Here is a 19,177-nt window from a genome sequence, read left to right as displayed (position 1 = left end):
GCCTCAGCGTCACTCTCAGCATCATCATCAAAATGTATCTTTTTTTTAATAAATTGAGTGTGGAATCAGAGTCGATTTGAGGATTCTTTTTTGATTCGTTTATGTGTCACACATGGTGTCTTAAGTTTGTTGATTTCAATATTCTTCCTAAGATACTTTTTTTCTAAATATCTTAATTTGTATTGATAAACAGATTTATCGGAAATCGAGAAGAAAATACACGCGAATGTAGAATTACTCACGAAAAAAATTAAAATTGTCAAATTGTCAAAATTCTCACAAGGCTGCAGCATCTTATCTCATAATTTTTATTTTTCAAAATAAATTTGTCATCGTCTTAATAGCCATATCTTCTGTATGGTGAAAATATTTGCAATCTCAATACCGACGAAAAGTGGACAACTTTATGTTTTGCAATTTGTGCGGGATTACAAAATTGTTGTGGGGGTTTTTGGCGATGAAGATAATATAATTTGTCAAAAACAAGAAGAAAAAATATAGAAAATTTTAGTTTAGTCGAACAAAAATTGAATGAAAGAATAATTAAACCTTGAGAAATTCCTAAATATAACCAAAACTTATACAAAAGATAGTTCATGGATCTTTTTTGTTTCTATTTTAAATAAAAATGGAATGGAATGTTTCTTTATTTTAAGTGAGCCGGCGAAATTATTTTATTATTTGTTGACAAATTTTTAAGGCTATTAAAAATATCGGTCGATTAAATAAAATTTATTTTTTTTAGGTTTATATATTGTTAATAATAATAATTTGATTCTTTTTGTTGTAATTTTTGCATTTTTCTTTTTGTTTAAAGGTGAAAAGAAACTCAATAAAATATTAAAAATACAATAATTTTTAGTAATTATTCTTTTTCCTTTTAATATCTATTACATGATTTTAACGACTTACACAGACGTATGACTTTTTCAATGGAGCTTACCTGAAAGAAATAAAATAAAAACCAATTAATAAAAATAAGTAAACAAATATTTTTAGTAAAACATAGAAGTCTTGTCGCCAAAATTAAAAATATCAAAGAGACCAAAACCAATTTTACTAATATTTTGTTATTACACGGGTTGAGCAATATTACTGTACTTTTGGGCGTTAGTATTTTTGTGGGTCTTATTGCCATAAATATGGTTCTAGCACCAACAAATTTTACAGAAGAGAACGCCGCAAATCTCAAAATCAATGCCATATTGCCCAAATCAATTTGAAAATATCATAACGCCCAAATTACTAAAAATTTCATGTGTTTCAATATTTGGGAATTCTGACAAAAAACTTCGCACCTACCTAAAATAATATAGTGAGCCCAAGCATTGGGGCAGCATGCCCCTCCCATGCATACCCCACTTGGGCATTATAACATTTCTAAATTTGGGCGTTATGATATTGAAAGTTGGTTTGGGTGATATGAAATTTTAATTTGCGCCTTGTGACGTTATGTTAGTCACAGTTCTTACAACGTTTCTCTTTTTGGGTATTATTTCATTTTTCAATTTGGATTATATATCGTTAAGTGATAAGACATAAAAAAAACTGTAGAAATCATAATTATCGTTGTGACCGAAATAAATGTCACAAAGCTCAACCCTTATCTCATAAAACCCAAATTCAAATTTAAAAAGAGGATGGGAAGCCACCCACACTGATAACTTCATATACCGGCTGTCGATTTGTCTTGCCTAAAAGTTTGTAGGTTTTTTTGTTTTGTTAAAAAAGTTGCCAGTTAAATTATTCTAAAAAAAAAATTAAAAATAACCAACAATATTTTGCATACGATGATATAGTTTGATTTCAAAATTTATTTTTGTAAAGGAGATTTTCAGTAGAAAAACCATTTTTACCAATTTTAGTAGCATTTCTTAACAGTTTTTATAAATAAATACGAATTGGATGAATGAAACTAATTTAAAGTAAAATATCTTCTATTGTTCACGAGATATCAAAAACCGAACAATAATTTTTAACCAATTTCGCGTACTATTTATTTGAAGATTGTATTTTTGTATGAAAAAACGGGCTGTTTGATTCTTATAAAATATTACTGAATGTTGAAAACAATAGTTTTTGGGAGATTCAATTAGTTGGAAACCAAGATTTTTAATTTTGGAAAAGATATTTGAGTCCAAAGTAAGTTTTTACCAACTTTTAGTAATGTTTTGTTTGGGTTTTTATTTTTGTATTTGAAGCCAATATCTCAAATTTTTGAAAAGATATTTGAGTCGGAAATCAATGTTTGTGAAATTTTAAAACCAATGTCTCAAATTTTTGAAAAGATATTTGAGTCAAAAATCATTTTTTAAAACTCAATTTCTTAAAATTTTAAAAAATTATTTGCGTCGAATATCAATTTTTACTAACTTTTATTACTTTTTTATTTTTTGTAAAAAAAACTATCATTGTGATTTTTCTCAAAATTTGTTTGATTAAAATCTCAAGTTTGAAATTTTGTACGCATGCAGTAGTTGGCACATAGTTGGGACCACATTCATGATTCAGTCTATTGCAATGTTCCAAAATCGATTCAAGATCTTCAGGATTAAATTCCTGAAGCTACCGAAGACATACATTAATCATTTCAGTATCGTACTTAGTTTCTGAAAATTCTCATAAGGTATGAATACTTATTTGACCTTATATGAAGTTTTGAGCAAACCTTGAATTAAATACTTTCAAAGTTTTGAAAAATTCGTTCGTTATTCCAAAAATGTATTCAGTAGCTGAGTTTTATCGTAAAATATTTTACCTAACGTCAAAAAATTTAAAACAAGTCAAATTAAGTTGTTCAAAAAACAAATTTGTATTAATTTGATTGTTTTTGAAAGCCCTTTCATAGATTCGTGTCTTTATGTTTTTAAAAAATAAAATTGCCAAGTCACTCACAACAAATAAAATAAAAGTTGAGACTTGTGGTCTTACAATATCTTTTAAAATCAGACGTCTTAAGTAATTTTAAAAATTCCAAATCAAAGAACTGAACTGAACAAGATAATAAAATTAAATTTAGTTAAACTGCAGTCTTTTTGACTTTTTAAAGTACTAAAAGGCATTTCAAAGTATATTTTGAATTGTATTAAATTATTTAATTAAGTAAGTCATATGATGGAAATCTTTGGATGAAAGCAATTTTTTTGTTTTGTAGAAAAAATCAGTAAGATAATAAAAAGGACCTATTTCAACTATTTAAATTGACTGGAGTTCAAGGAAATTAAGTAAGACTTAAAATTGACTTCTAAGTGACTAAAACCTTTATATATTTCAGTCTGAGTGAAGATATAAGTGATATATAAGAATTTTGATAGAGGTTGTTTACTTTGTTTTTGTTTATTAACAAGAATTTGAAAAAAAATTACGAATAAAATGTTTTTAATATAATGTTAATGTTTTTTAATGTTATTTATGTTTTTTTATTATTCACGAGGTATCGAGAACCGAATATCAACTCTTACCAATTTTGCGTACCTACTATTTTTTGTAGATTTTAAGTTTTTCGGAAAAACTGATCTTACCAACTTTTGTTATGTTTCTTTAGGTTTTAATTCTTTTGTAAAAAAAACTGTCCATTCGATTTTTTCAAAATGTTGACAACAATATTTAAAAAATCAAATTGTTTTGAAGATAAAACAATTTGTTATTCGTAAAATGTTGACACATGTTTTTTTCATTTTTTTGATTTATTAAAAAAAACCGTTAATTGGATTTTATCCAAAAATATTGTTAATTTTAAATTAACTTAATTTTCTTGAGAGCCCTTTCTGCATCTTTCTGTACTATAATCTGTTAAACAAAATTTATTTGAAGTCGACATCTCTTCTGGTTCTTTAACTATAGACAACGAAAAAAGCGTCGCGAACGTACGATCGCATGAACGTACGTACAGACGCTCGTACAGACATATCTTACATTTTTATTTCGACTCTAGGGACCTTGAAACGTCGAGAAATGTCAACATTTTTCAATTTGTAAAGTCAGACCGATTACAATAACTTCTTATGGGAAGTTAAAAATTATTTTGGACCAAATGAAAATTAACAATATGGGCGTTCTTTTATTTAAAATTAATTTGGGAGTTACGACAACAGCTTGGTTTTTTGTCACCAATTTTGGACCTTATGAAATTTTAGCATTTGGGCGAAAAGACTTTACACCGAATCAAACAAATACCATACTTTTTAATATTATAACCAGATTTTTGGACTTTGTCCTTTTACAATAAAAAATTAAAACTAAAATATTCAATATTCGGGGTACACCAGAGTGATTATGTCAACTCCTTTATATTCGATAAAGGAGAGCATTGGTCTTAAGATGTTGATATTTTAAAGAGAGACATATGTGTTTTAAGCAATAAACATTATTAATGTGCGATTGAAACAAACATTTTTATTCTTGTCACTACTTCTTAAATTGATCTCTAGGAAGCACCAATCTAATCTCCCATGCACGGGTATCATCGCGGAAATAGTGCACAAATATAGTAAAATAAGTTTACTTAGGAAAGTAACACATGGTTTTAAGAAATACATAATTTTTTTTAATTTACTACATTAATTATGAATTCAAAATCACATAAAACATAATTTAATCAGAATTGAGAATTCTCTAAATTATTCTTCTTTCCAATTTGCCAAACTTTTTAGATTGTATGTCAAATAAGTCACATTTAAGGCTGTGAGACTATTGTTTCCTATGTTGTCTAATAATCCAATACTTAAGGCCATTGCCCTTTTTAAGTGTCTTAAAATGGAACATTTTTTACGAAAATTAAAAAGAACGCAATAAAATGCAATTTTTTAAATTTTTATTTTGCTAAGCACGTTATCGTCCAGCAATAAACGACATTATTTGACTAAGACTAAGACGGTCTTAATTCTTTTAAAGCTCAGTGGACACAAGAAGTTTAATCTCCACAAATGATTCGAGATCTTCAGTGGTCAATATTGAACTGGAGCCTATTTTATAAACATTGACAATTGCGAAAGATAGCAGTTAATTTCCAACTAGAAAATCGTTTAAATCTGGTCCATAAACTATTTGACAATTTTTTAGAATTGAAACAAAATACCCGACAATTCGTATTTTTTCGTTTCCTAAACAAATTGAATTGTCAGAAATTTTCCGGCAAATTTTTACTGGCCATTGAAACAAAATTAGAATTGATATGTTTGTCAATATTTAATTAATAATTGCAACAGGAAACTAAGCTGCGACCAGTTGTTGACAGTGATTTTGTAAATGAAATATCATAGTTTTCTTAAAGGATCTTTAGTAAAAATACAAAAATGCAAATTTAAAAACTCTCGATTTTTATTATGTTATTATTAAATTATGAACATATATTCTCTTCACTTTTTAATTATAAAACACGATTTTGTTGTCAAGACAAATTTGTCATTGTATTTCGGACAAATGTGTTACCTATCAATATTTTTAGAAATACAGATTTATCAGACAAGTGTGACAAATTGTTATCCGTCGATATTTAAGTGATATAAATATGTTTGGATTTTCCTAAAACTGCATTTCTTTTTTTAATATCAGAATGAAACCTCTCATTGAAAAAACATTGTACAAACATTCTGCCGATCGCGTCGTCCAAAAACAATTCTCAAGCTTCTACTGCATTTTTATGATGTTTTTTATTGGAAAAGCTCTGAGTTTTTCAAGATCATACTTATGAAACATTATATTCAATAATTTCGTCTCTTCTTTAATGATTTTAATATTGAGTCTCTCTTTCTTCTTGTCTTCAATTTAAAAATCCAATATACAGGTCATACATTTAATTATCCAACAACAAGAAGATTCCTAATCAGATATCAAATTATGATTCATATTTTTCTTACTCTCTTACTCTCTCTTATCTCTTTTCTCTTCATTATAAAAAATGGTTTTCTTATTTCAAAAACTTATACGCTATAGTTTAAGGAAAACAGTGGGTTTTGTTCATCTTCATATGGGTATATTTATATTATAAGTTTTTAAAGACTTTGAGTCGTAAACAACCTCTAAACGATTCAATTTGTTTTAAGATTTTGAAAATTATAAATAATAAATTTAAAAATCAAAATCGAAAAAGTTTATATTTAAATTTTCAATATTTTTCCTCTAATTGTTTACAAAAACTATTAAATCTTCTGAAGGGTTATTATCGAAAAAAAAACTTCAAAATTAAACATCACTTTTCATTTAAAGTCAATTTTAAAAGAATTTCGCCTCGAGAGAGGTCGAGCTGTATTGAGCTAAGAGAAAATTTACTCAATAGATGCTGAAAAAAGAAAATCTTTATATTAAACAAATTATTTTTAGAAAAGTTGTCGCTTCATTTAGAATACAAAATAATTATTAATATGAAGCATTTTTATATCTGTATGTAAGTGATTATAAACTTTTCATTTAGTTTGTATTTGTAGATGTGTTCTGATATTTTCTGGTTTGTGTCTAAGATATAAATGAATAGTGGAGTCTTTTTTGTTGTTGTTAAATTGGAAGTCTCCAAGTTTAGGAGGTGCTTTTAAACAGTGGAGACGTTTTTCCAATACAAAAATTAACGAGAAAAAAAAATGGAAATGGGGTTGTTGTTTGAATTTGAAAAATTTACAATTTATTGGGGTGGATGGAAATTTGATGATGAAAAATAAATTACAAAAAGAGGCTGGGATGCGACCCACCCTGATAACTTCCCATCCCGTCTGTCGATTTGTCTTGCTTAAAAGTTTGTCTATAAGTACTCGTATCAATTTTTACCAAATTTGCGTACTATTTTTTGTAGATTTTATTTTGCATGAAAAAACGGACTGTTGAATTTTTATATAAAAATTACTGAATATTGAAAACAATATTTTCTGTGAAATAAAAGAAGTTTGAATCCAATATTTTTAATTTTTGAAAAGCTATTTGAGCCGAAAGTTTATTTTTACCAAGATTTAGTATTGTTTTTTTTTTAGTTTTATTTTTTGTAATAAATTCGATTTTTTTCAAAGTTTTATCGAATGTTGAAAACAATATTTCTTATAAGTAAAAATTAGTTTGAAGCTATTATCTCAAATTTTTGAAAAGATATTTGAGTCGAAAATCATTTTTTACCAACTTTTGTTAATTTTTTTCCAGTTTTTAATTTTTTTGTAAAAAAAAACGTTAATTCGATTTTTTTTAAAATTTAACTGAATGTTGAAAACAATATTTTTTGAAAGATAAAAGTGAATGAAAGCCAATATCTCAAAGTTTTGAAAAGATATTTGAGTCGGAAATCAATTTTTACCAACTTTTATACATTCTATTTTAGGTTTTTTTTTTTGTAAAAAAACTGTCAATTCGATTTTTCTCAACATTTTTCAGAATGTTGAAATTAATATTTCTTATAAGATAAAATAAGTTTGAAGCCTAAATTTCAAGCTTTTGAAAATATATTTGAACCGACATTAAATTTTTACGAACTTTAAGTAATGTTTTTTTTTTTATTTTTATTTTTTATAAAAAAAAACTTTCAATTCGATTTTTCTCAAAATTTTATAAGATGTCAAAAAAATTATTTTTCGTTCCGAAAAATTGTTTTGGGATGAAATCATATTTTAGTCATAACATTTTGGAGGTGAAAACATTTTTTTTTTCAGTTTTTTTGATTTGGTTCTTGAGCTGAAAAAAACGTCGCGAACGTACGGACGTACGAAAGTACGTAAACACGCACGCACAGACATCTTTCTAAAAATCTTTTATTTCGACTTTAGGGACCTTGAAACGTCGAGAAATGTCAAAATTTTCAATTTGACAAATCGGACCCATTACAATAACTTCCTATGGGAAGTTAAAAAATGTACTTATTTTTAAGAAGAAGGAAATTATAAAACTATTTCCTAATATGTTTTGTGGTAAAACTTAAGTAATAATACATTTTTAAAAATTAAGTTGGTTGTTTGTTGGTATTTTTTTCTTGAGTACTGTTAAATTTGGTTGTAAATATTATTCTTATAAACGGTGATTTTTTAAGAGCTTGAGAACTTTAAAAAAAAGAAGCATAAAATTTGCAAAATCTCATCAATTCTTTATTTGAAACGTTAGATTGGTCCATGACATTTACTTTTTGAAGATAATTTCATTTAAATGTTGACCGCGGATGCGTCCTAGGTGGTCCATTCGGAAAGTCCAATTTTGGGTAACTTTTTCGAGCATTTCGAACGGAATAGCCCGAATTTCTTCGGAAATGTTGTCTTCCAAAGCTGGAATAGTTGCTGGCTTATTTGTGTAGACTTTAGACTTGACGTAGCCCCACAAAAAATAGTCTAAAGGCGTCAAATCGCATGATCTTGGTGGCCAACTTAGCGGTCCATTCCTTGAGATGAATTGTTTTCCGAAGTTTTACCTCAAAATGGCCATAGAATCGCGAGCTGTGTGGCATGTAGTGCCATCTTGTTGAAACCACATGTCAACCAAGTTCAGTTCTTCCATTTTTGGCAACAAAAAGTTTGTTAGCATTGAACGATAGCGATCGCCATTCACCGTAACGTTGCGTCCAACAGCATCTTTGAAAAAATACGGTCCAATGATTCCACCAGCGTACAAACCACACCAAACAGTGCATTTTTCGGGATGCATGGGCAGTTCTTGAACGGCTTCTGGTTGCTCTTCACTCCAAATGCGGCAATTTTGCTTATTTACGTAGCCATTCAACCAGAAATGAGCCTCATCGCTGAACAAAATTTGTCGATAAAAAAGCGGATTTTCTGCCAACTTTTCTAGGGCCCATTCACTGAAAATTGCAAGCGTTGCTCGTTAGTAAGTCTATTCATGATGAAATGTCAAAGCATACTGAGCATCTTTTTCTTTGACACCATGTCTGAAATCCCGCGGGATCTGTCAAATACTAATGCACGAAAATCCTGACCTCAAAAAAATCACCCTTTATATATGCTATACAGCCAAAATGATATTTTTGTAAAATGTTTAATGTTTAATTGCTGCAAAACACTTTATTACGCTACTTAAGATAGAAATCGACAAAACTTCCACAAAAATAATAATTGTTATGCAAAGCTCTTCCTCGATAAGCCTATCAAATTTGATATTAGATTGTAAGACTCTTTAGACCAGTTTAAGTTTTCATCGATTTTCATCATTAAAACCAATCATTAGAATTTTTTGACAGTAAACGGTCATTGGAATTGCCTAAAATTAGTCTTCCGATTCGTTCCATTTTTGACTTAATAAAATCAGCTATTCAGGGAAATTAATTTCCATAAGGAAAACAGAAAAATGCATTTTTGGCAAAAAATATTTGTTTAACAAAACTTTTTTCTCAAGACACTTTCTTTGAATAATTTTAAATCGATCAGTATATAGTTTATAATTAATATATGTATCCCTTCAAACAGTTTTCGGAATTGATTTCAATAAAAGGTATATTTTGCTTCTTCATTAACATATCATTCGACGCTAAGCACAAAAGAGTAGGTAAAGGTATTTGCTTACTTGATTACATCATCTAAGTTAATCTGCCTGTAAACAGTTCACAACTGTCTACGATCCATTTAAAAGAAAAGAATATGTTCATATATTTTGTCTTGGCTTTCTACAGTTTATGAAAAAAGAATGATTTAAAAATAAAAAAAAAGTTTGTCGATATGCACTCGTATCAATTTTACCCAAATTTGCGTACTATTTTTTGTAGATTTTTTTTATGAAAAAACGGATTGTTGGATTTTTATATAAAAATTACTGAATATCAAAAACAATATTTTCTGTGATATAAAATAAGTTTGATGCCAATATTTTAAGTTTTTGAAAAGCTATCTGAGTCGAAAGTAAATTTTTACCAACTTTTAGTATTGTTTTTTTTTTATAGAGTTTTATTTTTTTGTAAAAAAACTGTCAATTTCATTTTTTTCAAAATTTTATCGAATGTTGAAAACAATATTTCTTATAAGATAAAATTAGTTTGAAGACAATATTTCAAATTTTTGAAAAGATATTTGAATCAAAAATCAATTTTTACGAACTTTTGTACATTTGTTTTTAGGTTTTTAGTTTTTGTAAGAAAACTGTCAATTCGATTTTTCTCAAAATTTGTTCTAATGTTGAAAACATTATTTTTTATAAGTAAAAATTAGTTAGAAGCTGTTATCTCAAATTTTTGAAAAGATATTTGAGAGAATCAATTTTTACCAACTTTTTATAATTTTTTCGATTTTTAATTTTTTGTAAAAAAATGTCAATTTGGTTTTTTTCAAAATTTTATAGAATGTTGAAAACAATATTTTTTGAAAGATAAAACTAAATTAAAGCCAATATCTCATAGTTTTGAAAAGATATTTGAGTCGAAAGTCAATTTTTACCAACTTTTATTATTTTTTTTTAAAGTTTTTATAAAAAAACTGTCAATTCGATTTTTCTCAAAATTTCATCAGATTTCAAAAACATTATTCTTCGTTGCACAAAATTGTTTTGGAGATGAACTTATATTTTATTCGTTAAATTTTGGAGGTGACAACATTTTTTTTGATTTATAAAAAAAACCGTTAAATGGATTTTTGTTCAAAAAATATAATTCTTTTGTATCACGTTACAATATATTATATACAATTTAATTCAAGTCTCTAGCGTTTTTGGTTCGTAAGATATTTAGGGTTAACCAAAATTTTCACCTTTTTTTCACCACCCACGCAATTTTCTTGAGAGCCCTTTATTCATCTTTCTGCCTTTTTATCTGTATAACAAAATTTATTTGAAGTCGATATCTCTTCTGGTTCTTAAGGTATGTATGACGAAAAAAATGTCGTGAACGTACGGACTCGTTTATCTTTTTATTTCGACTCTAGGGACCTTGAAATGTAAAGAAATGTCCAAATTTTGAGAAATCGGACCAATTACAATAACTTCCCATGGGAAGTTAATAATGTTTAAAACTAAAAATGGTAACTATCAGCTGTCAAAATGTAAAAGACCCCAATAGATAACGTTCCTAAAGTAAAAATACAAATGCTGAGTCAGTTGGTTTCTTAACCTAATGAGTTTGTTGACAAGATTACGTGTTTATGGCCTCTATTCAAATCCGACTGCAAAATATTTTATATTACTTTTTTTTTAAATAAAAAAAAAATAATCGCTTAGTAGACTTTTTGAAGTAATTAGCTATAAAGTTTAATGCTTAAGTATTTCATACAAATATCGTGAGTTAAAAGATTTTCTTGACTTACATAAATCTTATATAATAACTCTTAACGGCTTTAATTGAAACGAATGTTAACAAAGAAAGAACAAACCGTAGAAAGTAAATTTTGTTTTGTACCGAATCCTTCGTCTAAAAAAGGTTATCAAGTTCCCATGGGAAGTTAATAATGTTTAAAACTAGATTTCTATTGCCTTTAGAGACTTGCAAATGTTATTTTTGTAATGCACCAAATTGTCGAGATACTCGAAATGTTTAATCAATTTAGCAGTGTTTTTAATAGGCCCTAATTTTTACAAAAACACCTGTTAATTTGCTTAAATGTTGAAAACAATATTTTGTACAAGAAGAAATAAGTTTCAAGTCCTGTTCATTCTTTTTTATCGAGATATATATTTCAATTTTCGGCATGATGTTTTGTGCGTTGGACTGTCATGCGAGAAGTCTTGGGATCAGTCCATGCCTGTGCCATGGGTAGTGCCATGCGAGGAATTAACTATTTCTCAACGGAACTAATTTATTTATTTTTTATATATTACAATTGAAAACCAAGTTTTAGTAGTTTGTAGTAAGTTTGAATCTTTTGTATTGAAAATACTATTCACTCGAATTTTGTTTGTAAACATTCAAAGATATGAAAACCAATGTTTATCATAGCAGAAGATTATTCTAAAGGTAGTAGTTTTTTCTGATTTCAAAAATTGTTAGATAGTTTTTATATTATTTACTTATTTTGTTCGTATGATATTTGGGGTCGACTAAATTTGTTACTTTACGGTCGATATTTCGATTCGTTTGGAGGAAGAAGATATACCGAAAGTATGGACCTGATAAAAAAATGTGTTAAGAGATATTTAAAAATTTTCTTATGAGAAAAATCTATCTCAGACAACAAAATACAATATTTCAAAAACATTGTTTCCCTTAGTAAAATTAAAAATCACTTTAAAACGGACAAACTAAACATAATTTACTTCCAAGTTAACATTTAAATTATGTATAAGATTAAAAAAACAATACAAAAACGCTAATTTGTATTTGAATTCCTGATGTGTATATTTGTGTACATTAAAGTTATTTTGTGACATTTCATGTGTCAAATTCTTGACAAATTCATCATAATCAAAAATGACAATTGGCTTATCCCAAAAATCCCGGAAACGTTCTTATGCTTAGCACACATCACACAAACATTCGATCTTAATTGCTCGAACATGAGATTTACGCACGAGATTAACGCGCGCTATATTTACTTAACGAAGCAACATCACATCAGTTTCAGTTCAGCATAAGAAAACATTAGTCCGACAGTTGTCTTATTTTGAATATATATTTCTTTTTTTTCAAAAACTTTTTTTCTATTTTTTTTATTTTTGTTGTGTCTTGTTGATTTTAATTTTTTAACTTTTTCTCATTATTTCAGACTTGATGAGGAGATTTCGAGGAGAATAGGACATGGTGGTGCTGTATACGTTAAGGTATAGATATAAGTTCTGAATGCATCAGGTCTGTCGGAGAGAATTCGAAACAATTTGTTGAAATTTCGCCAATACAACATTTATACTCTGCGTCTCCTCTAGATTTGAGGTTTGGGTCGTTTTCGTCTACTATGTAATATTCGACTGATGTCGCCTCATGCCAAGCAATTGGTTGATATGGTTTTGGGATTGGGACTTCTGCTGTTGCTGCTGCTGTTGCTGCTGCTGCTGACACTGCACTGCTCGACTTCTGCCAGCTAGAGCAATATACTTTGTTGTTGTTGTTTTATGTCTATTTTGTGCCAATTTAAGATGCACTGCCACTGCCACACAACTGCAAACGTGTCCCCTTCTATTCACGTAGACGAAGTACGATATCTTTAAGAACAACAAGGAAATCACCAGTGGACATAAGAAATGACCAACCGAATGCGTAATTATGATTTCTGGCAATTAAGCCAAACTAATTGGACTAGTGGCAGAGATTTGGCGAAAATCAATTTATCAGTATTACAGTAATAGTACATATAGATAGCATCAGTGAATTAATGTAGATAAACCTCAATGAAATTGTGTTTCTAGCTATGAATGTTTATATTGTGTATTTTGTAGCCTATCGGGTGTAATTTTCTTCTATGTTTGAAAAGACGTTATGATAAAAACGAAAAGGATTGTCAATTATGATGATTTGTTGGCAGATTTGTTTTATAGCGCTTTGATGTTCTAGTCTTTGGTTTAATTTTTGTTTGTATCCATAAATTAGGATTTAGAAAGAAAATTATGTTGGCTAAAATAGAATTTGTTGTAATCGGGGGAAAGAGCATATTTGCATCACATAAAAAGAGCTTAAGGGCAGTGAATAAGAGATTGCTTTTGGAATATTTTATGTAAATCGATACTTAGAAAAAAAGTCATATGACGGGTTGGATTGAAAATCCAAGGAAACCAATAGAAAGTTATTTACTTATATAGTATGCATAAAAAGATGAAAAGATAAGAAATAGAAGAAAGGTAACAAACTTATATAACACTGGTAGAAAAAAGAAAGTTCATTTTTCTGTCCCACAAATTAAACAATATTTTTTTAAGGGTTGTTTTGAATTCTAATCTTTCCTTATAACTTAACTTTTAAATCAGGAAAATGTCTAAACAACAAAAAATGGCATTTTCAAGTTGAAGGCAGAACACAACATAAATTGTTTGATGATTTAGAAAAGTACAAATGTTTGTCTTTTTTTGATACAATTTAAATCATTTTAGTATTATACTTAGTTTTCTGAAAATTCTCATAAGATGTACGTCTTTATTTGACTTAAGAAAACGTTTTGAAAACTTTGCATTTAAAATGTTCATATTAAAAAAAAGTTTTGGAGTTAATTTTTAGTGCTGCTCAATCTTAGAATCACTATCTATAACATAGTTTTTATATTATTTTTAATATATTTTAAAACTTGATAATCTTTTAAGACGAAGGATTCGTTATGGGACAACAATTACTTTCAACGGTTTGTTCGTTCTTTGTTAAAATTCGTTTTAATTTAATCCGTTCAGAGTTATTATTTAAGATTTATGTAAGCGATTATAGATTTCGGAAACCATTTTTAATTTTATTTTTTTAAAAATAATTCAAAAAGCCTCCTATATGATTTTTTTTATTTTAAAAAAGTATTATACAATATTTTGGAGTCGGATTTGAATAAAGGTCATAAACACACCGGAAAAGTGCAATTTTAGTATCAGGAACAAAATCTTGTCAACAAGTTCATTTAGGTACGAAACAAACTGATTTTGTATCCAACACACAGCGTTCAAATGTTTACTTTAGGAAGGTTTTCTATTTGGGACTTTCAAATTTTTACAGCTGATAGGGACCATTTTGTACATTTTCAAGTACCACTGTAACAAATCCACAAGGTCTGTTCACAATCGACAAACTACTACAGCTTCAAACAATTCTTCAGGACCAGATGGTATATTACCAGCCCAATTCCAAAAAGCTTCAGATAAAATTGCACCAATCCTTGAGGAAATTTTCAACAGCTGTCTATGCCTATAATCTTATCATTATTCCCTCTCAAGACCTTAGAAAGATAAATTAATATCCATTTAATGACAAGTATTGATGCAAGACTCTATCTAAGTGTGAACATGATTACTGTAAGGGCAAATCGGTGGAAACGGTGTTTCAGATATTAGTATGAACCATTTCGATTAGTCCCACTATCATAGAATGTTCACCATGTAAACACAGCTGCACTAACATCTCTAAGCGTAGAGATAATGAACTGAAATCTGGGCAACCCACCTGGTAAGAAATTCGTTAGAAGATGGGCAACGCAATGAGGTGTTCTATCCCCTCTACTCTGGAACCTGGTGGTAAATTAAGTCCTTGCCGGTTTGCATGCGAGAGGTTGCAGAGTTATTTCCTATGTGGTTGATGACATTGTTCTAGTAGTTTTAGAAAAGAATCTTAACACCCTAAAAGAGCGCTTACAAATCGCTTTAGATAAAATAATACTTTGAGCTGACTTTCATAGACTGTGTGTCAACCCACACAAAACCGGACTAGTCCTATTTTTGAGAAAATACAAAATTTCATATATTAACCCTCACAAAGGCATTCAAATAAAGCTCTCAGGCAAGTTAAATTTGTATTATATATGTACTTTTCAGATCTTTCTGGGAGGATAGTGCATAGAATATGAATTAATTACCTTTTAAACAGTTGGATCACAAACAAATGAAAGGGTTTTTGGAGACGTGTACTATTGAAATTAATTCTCTCATTCCGCCTTTAGATCATATCTAATAGAGTTGGCACAAGAGTTTAAATTGATCTTTGCTGGATGCGTGCCATAGAGACATTCTATTGAATTCTAAGGCAGGGCAAACGAAAATCAAAGCGATCAAGGTGCTTGCTATCTCTAAGCAGATCTCATATAATGTCGATAAGCGTTGTCTTAACCGAGCAATGTCTAATAGGAAAGCACGCCACAGGGCCATTCGTATTCTCAAACGCTTTAAGAGAAGCTGTAAATGACCTGCCTAGATAAAAGGAACTCTCATCACACAAAACACTTTTGAAACCGACACATATTGATATTTGACAAGATAAAACTATTATTAAAAAGATACTGGGATGCGACCCACACCGATAATTTCTCATCCCGTCTGTCGATTTGTCTTGCTTAAAAGTTTGTAGGTTTCCGTGTTGCGTTAAATAAATTGTCAGTTGAATTATTCTTAAACATTTTAAAAATTAACAACAATATTTGTCATATAAAGTAATAGTTTAGTTTGAAAATCTAGTTTTTTTAAATAGATTTTTAGTCGAAAACAAATTTTTGCCAATTAGCATAGAAGCATTTATTAAATTATAATTTTTACCAAATTTGCGTACTATTTTTTGTAGAATTTACTTTATTATGAAAAAAACGGACTGTTGGATTTTTATAAAAAATTACTGAATATCGAAAACAATATTTTCTTTGAAATAAAAAGAGTTTGAAAACAATATTTTTATTTTTTTTAAAGCTATTTGAGTCGAAAGTAAATTTTTACCTAGTTTTAGTTTAGTTTTTGTAAAAAAAACTTTAATACGATTTTTCTCAAAATTTTACTGAATGTTGACAACAATATGTTTTAAAAGATAAAAGTAGTTTAAAGCCAATATCTTAAAGTTTTGAAATTAATTTTTGACCAACCTTTGTTAAATTTTCTTTTAAATTTTTAAGTTTTTGTAAAAAAAACAAACTGTCAATTCGATTTTTCTCAAAATTTTGTCGTTGCACAAAACTATTTTGGAGATAAAATGATGTTTAATTCTTTAAATTTTCGAAATTGTAAAAACATCCGCTAATAGGATATTTTCAGGAAATATACTTGCTTGGTATCACGTTACAAAATATATAATATAAAATTTAATTCAAGTCTCTAGAGTAGGAGGTTAGTGAGATATTTAGGGTTAACCAAAATGTGCACTATCGACGGAAAAAAACGTCGCGAACGAACATACGTACGAACGTAACCACACACGCACGCAAAGACATCTCTCTAAAATCTTTTATTTCGACTCTAGGGACCTTGAAAGTTGGGAAATGTCAAAATTTTCAATTCGTAAAATCGAACCCGTCGTCAACGCTGATATATGTTTTTAATTTATTTTCTTGAGACTCTCTTTTTATAACTTTTTGTACAATACCCCATTTAAGTCTTTTGTACAGAATCCAAAGGAAAAATATGAAATGCTACTCCTAAGTTTTGAACCGAACAATGTGTAACTCTTAAAAAACACCGCACTGTTTAATGTATCATACCTTCCCGTAAGCGACATTTTTAAAATTGTTAAGGAAACATAAAAATACGTCTCTCTCAACGTCAGGAATAAGCTTTCTTTTAAGTAGGCTCTCTAAATCCTTTTGTTTCCTGCCTGATATTGACAGTTTGGAAGCATATAGAATATCAGGTTCATTGAATTCTTCAAGGCATTTCACTAGGTTGCGTGCAACAAAAATCCAGGGTATAAAAAGGAGAAGGTGTTTGAAATTGCGAATATTTTATTTCAGGGGATGATTTTGAAAAAAAAATGAAAATATCAGATTCCATAACATTGAAAATAGTTTGCTCCTTGGTTTTTACTCTTTTTGTTAGAAAATATTCCAGCGTTTATTTTTTCCAATCACGGAAATCTTTGTATGTAAACATTACAACCTCATAAGGTTTGGGATTTATTCTTGAATTCGAAATCAGAGTAAACCATTCCGATAGTGTCAAAATTGTCCTTTTTTTAACAAATCGCTAGTAGCATTCATCACAGAGTCAACAGGCATCGACGATTTTCAAGTACTGATTGAGGATTGAAGTAAAAAGCATACGCATTATGAGTTCCATTCTCATAAACTGTCTCGTTATGAAACGAATATTATCTTCAATAATAAAATAGCATATTTTGCGTATGTGGAACGTTTAGATTTTTTTGTAGGTCAAAATGTATGTGATTTTTTTTGGCTTTTTCCTGGTCTTCCTTAAACAGTTTATGGCTCGTTTCTTTCTGTTGGGAATGTTTTAACACTTTTGTTTTCTGTTTCATCCAATTCACGGTCCTTAAAGGATACCCAAGAGGTACACTTATCTTTTTTGGAACATGGATGTCAATATTGTATGTTTTAGAAATTGCGCGAAATATTTTTTCGGAGACAAAATTCAAACCATTAGAAACATTAAAATACTCAGTGTGCAAGTAAGTTATATTAGTTCTAGAACGGCTATAATGAGATGAAACCCTTGACAATCTTTCAATGAAAGTGCAAACAGCTTCATTTAAATCATTGGATGTAGCATTTGACGTAGGTGATGCACCCCTCTTGTCTGTTTCCGATGTATTTAAAACTGTTGTTTTTTGAAGGGCGTATGTGACTACTCTACTGGATATATACTTCTGTTCTCTTCCCTCGAATATTTATAAAACATTTCCTTGTTTCTGTCTTCTTTTCAACTTCTTTGCTTCATCGTCTTTTGATAGGAACACGATAAGATAATATCCAATCTATTTGCTGTGTATGCGGCAATTCCCAATAAAAGTCAAAAGCGTCTTGCCTTTGTAACTCACTTAATCTAGTAGCACATTTGTTTTGGCAGCTCTTGCACGGTTTTTTTTTGCACAGATGTATGTTTTTTCTCAACACGAGCTCTTTTTGAGTCTATCACCAAAGTCAATGGCCATGACTTTTGGCTTTGGATTCTCCTTTACTTTTCGATGTTCTTTTATTTCATCGGAACTGTGTTTGTTTTATGGAATCATTATGCCGAGATGAACTCTCATCTATTTCAAACGGATCACACTCAGACTCAGACAGAAAACGTATGCATGTATATTGTATATGTATCTAATTAATAAATGATCACAATAAGTCACTATTTTTGCAACACTCCTCAACTCCTTACTTCATAGAAAAATATTCAAAATCTAAGCTAAGCGACAATTTCGATTAAACTATGCGACAATAAGGTTTTTAAAAATGTCGCTTAGCATAATTCAATGGCGGATAATACAAATTTCAGGGAGCAAAATTATTAAAGTGAGAAAACTTGGCGGCTGGTACAATTGTATTTCCTCTTTAGTTTCTTTTGTATACATGATAGAGCAGCGAAACCCAGGCCGAAATGTGGCGCTTAACTACTAGTACAGTACATTAGAAAATCATTTTCGAAAAAAGTGTCGCTTAATACATTCTTACGGGAAGGTATCGATATCAAGGTTCATTTCTCTCTTCAAACAATTTAACTCTTATAACCTTTTTTCTAGGAATGTCCATCAGTTTGCCCTTAAGCCCAATCTTACACGTAGGGTCAAGCAAACAGAGATTCTTTCAGAAATGTAAATGCTTTACATGGTTCAATATTTCATAATCATAATCCTGCTTTCTTAATTGCTCTACTTAGTAAATTTGAGGGAATTCGTAACCCTTTCGATGCAAGTAACAAAAGGCCATTTTTTGAATACAAAGTAATATATAATTATGCCTTT

General features: G+C 29.1%; 1 protein-coding gene across 7 annotated transcripts in view; it reads right to left on the bottom strand.

Moving 5' to 3' along the window:
• Positions 1-19,177, bottom strand: part of LOC129941912 (tropomodulin) — a 233,501-nt gene that overhangs the window by 165,403 nt on the left and 48,921 nt on the right. The window lies entirely within an intron of this gene.

This window comes from Eupeodes corollae, chromosome 1, assembly GCF_945859685.1.
Source record: "Eupeodes corollae chromosome 1, idEupCoro1.1, whole genome shotgun sequence".
Classification (NCBI taxonomy): domain Eukaryota; kingdom Metazoa; phylum Arthropoda; class Insecta; order Diptera; family Syrphidae; genus Eupeodes; species Eupeodes corollae.
Note: the sequence above shows the minus strand (reverse complement) of the source record. Positions and strands in the feature narration are given on the sequence as shown.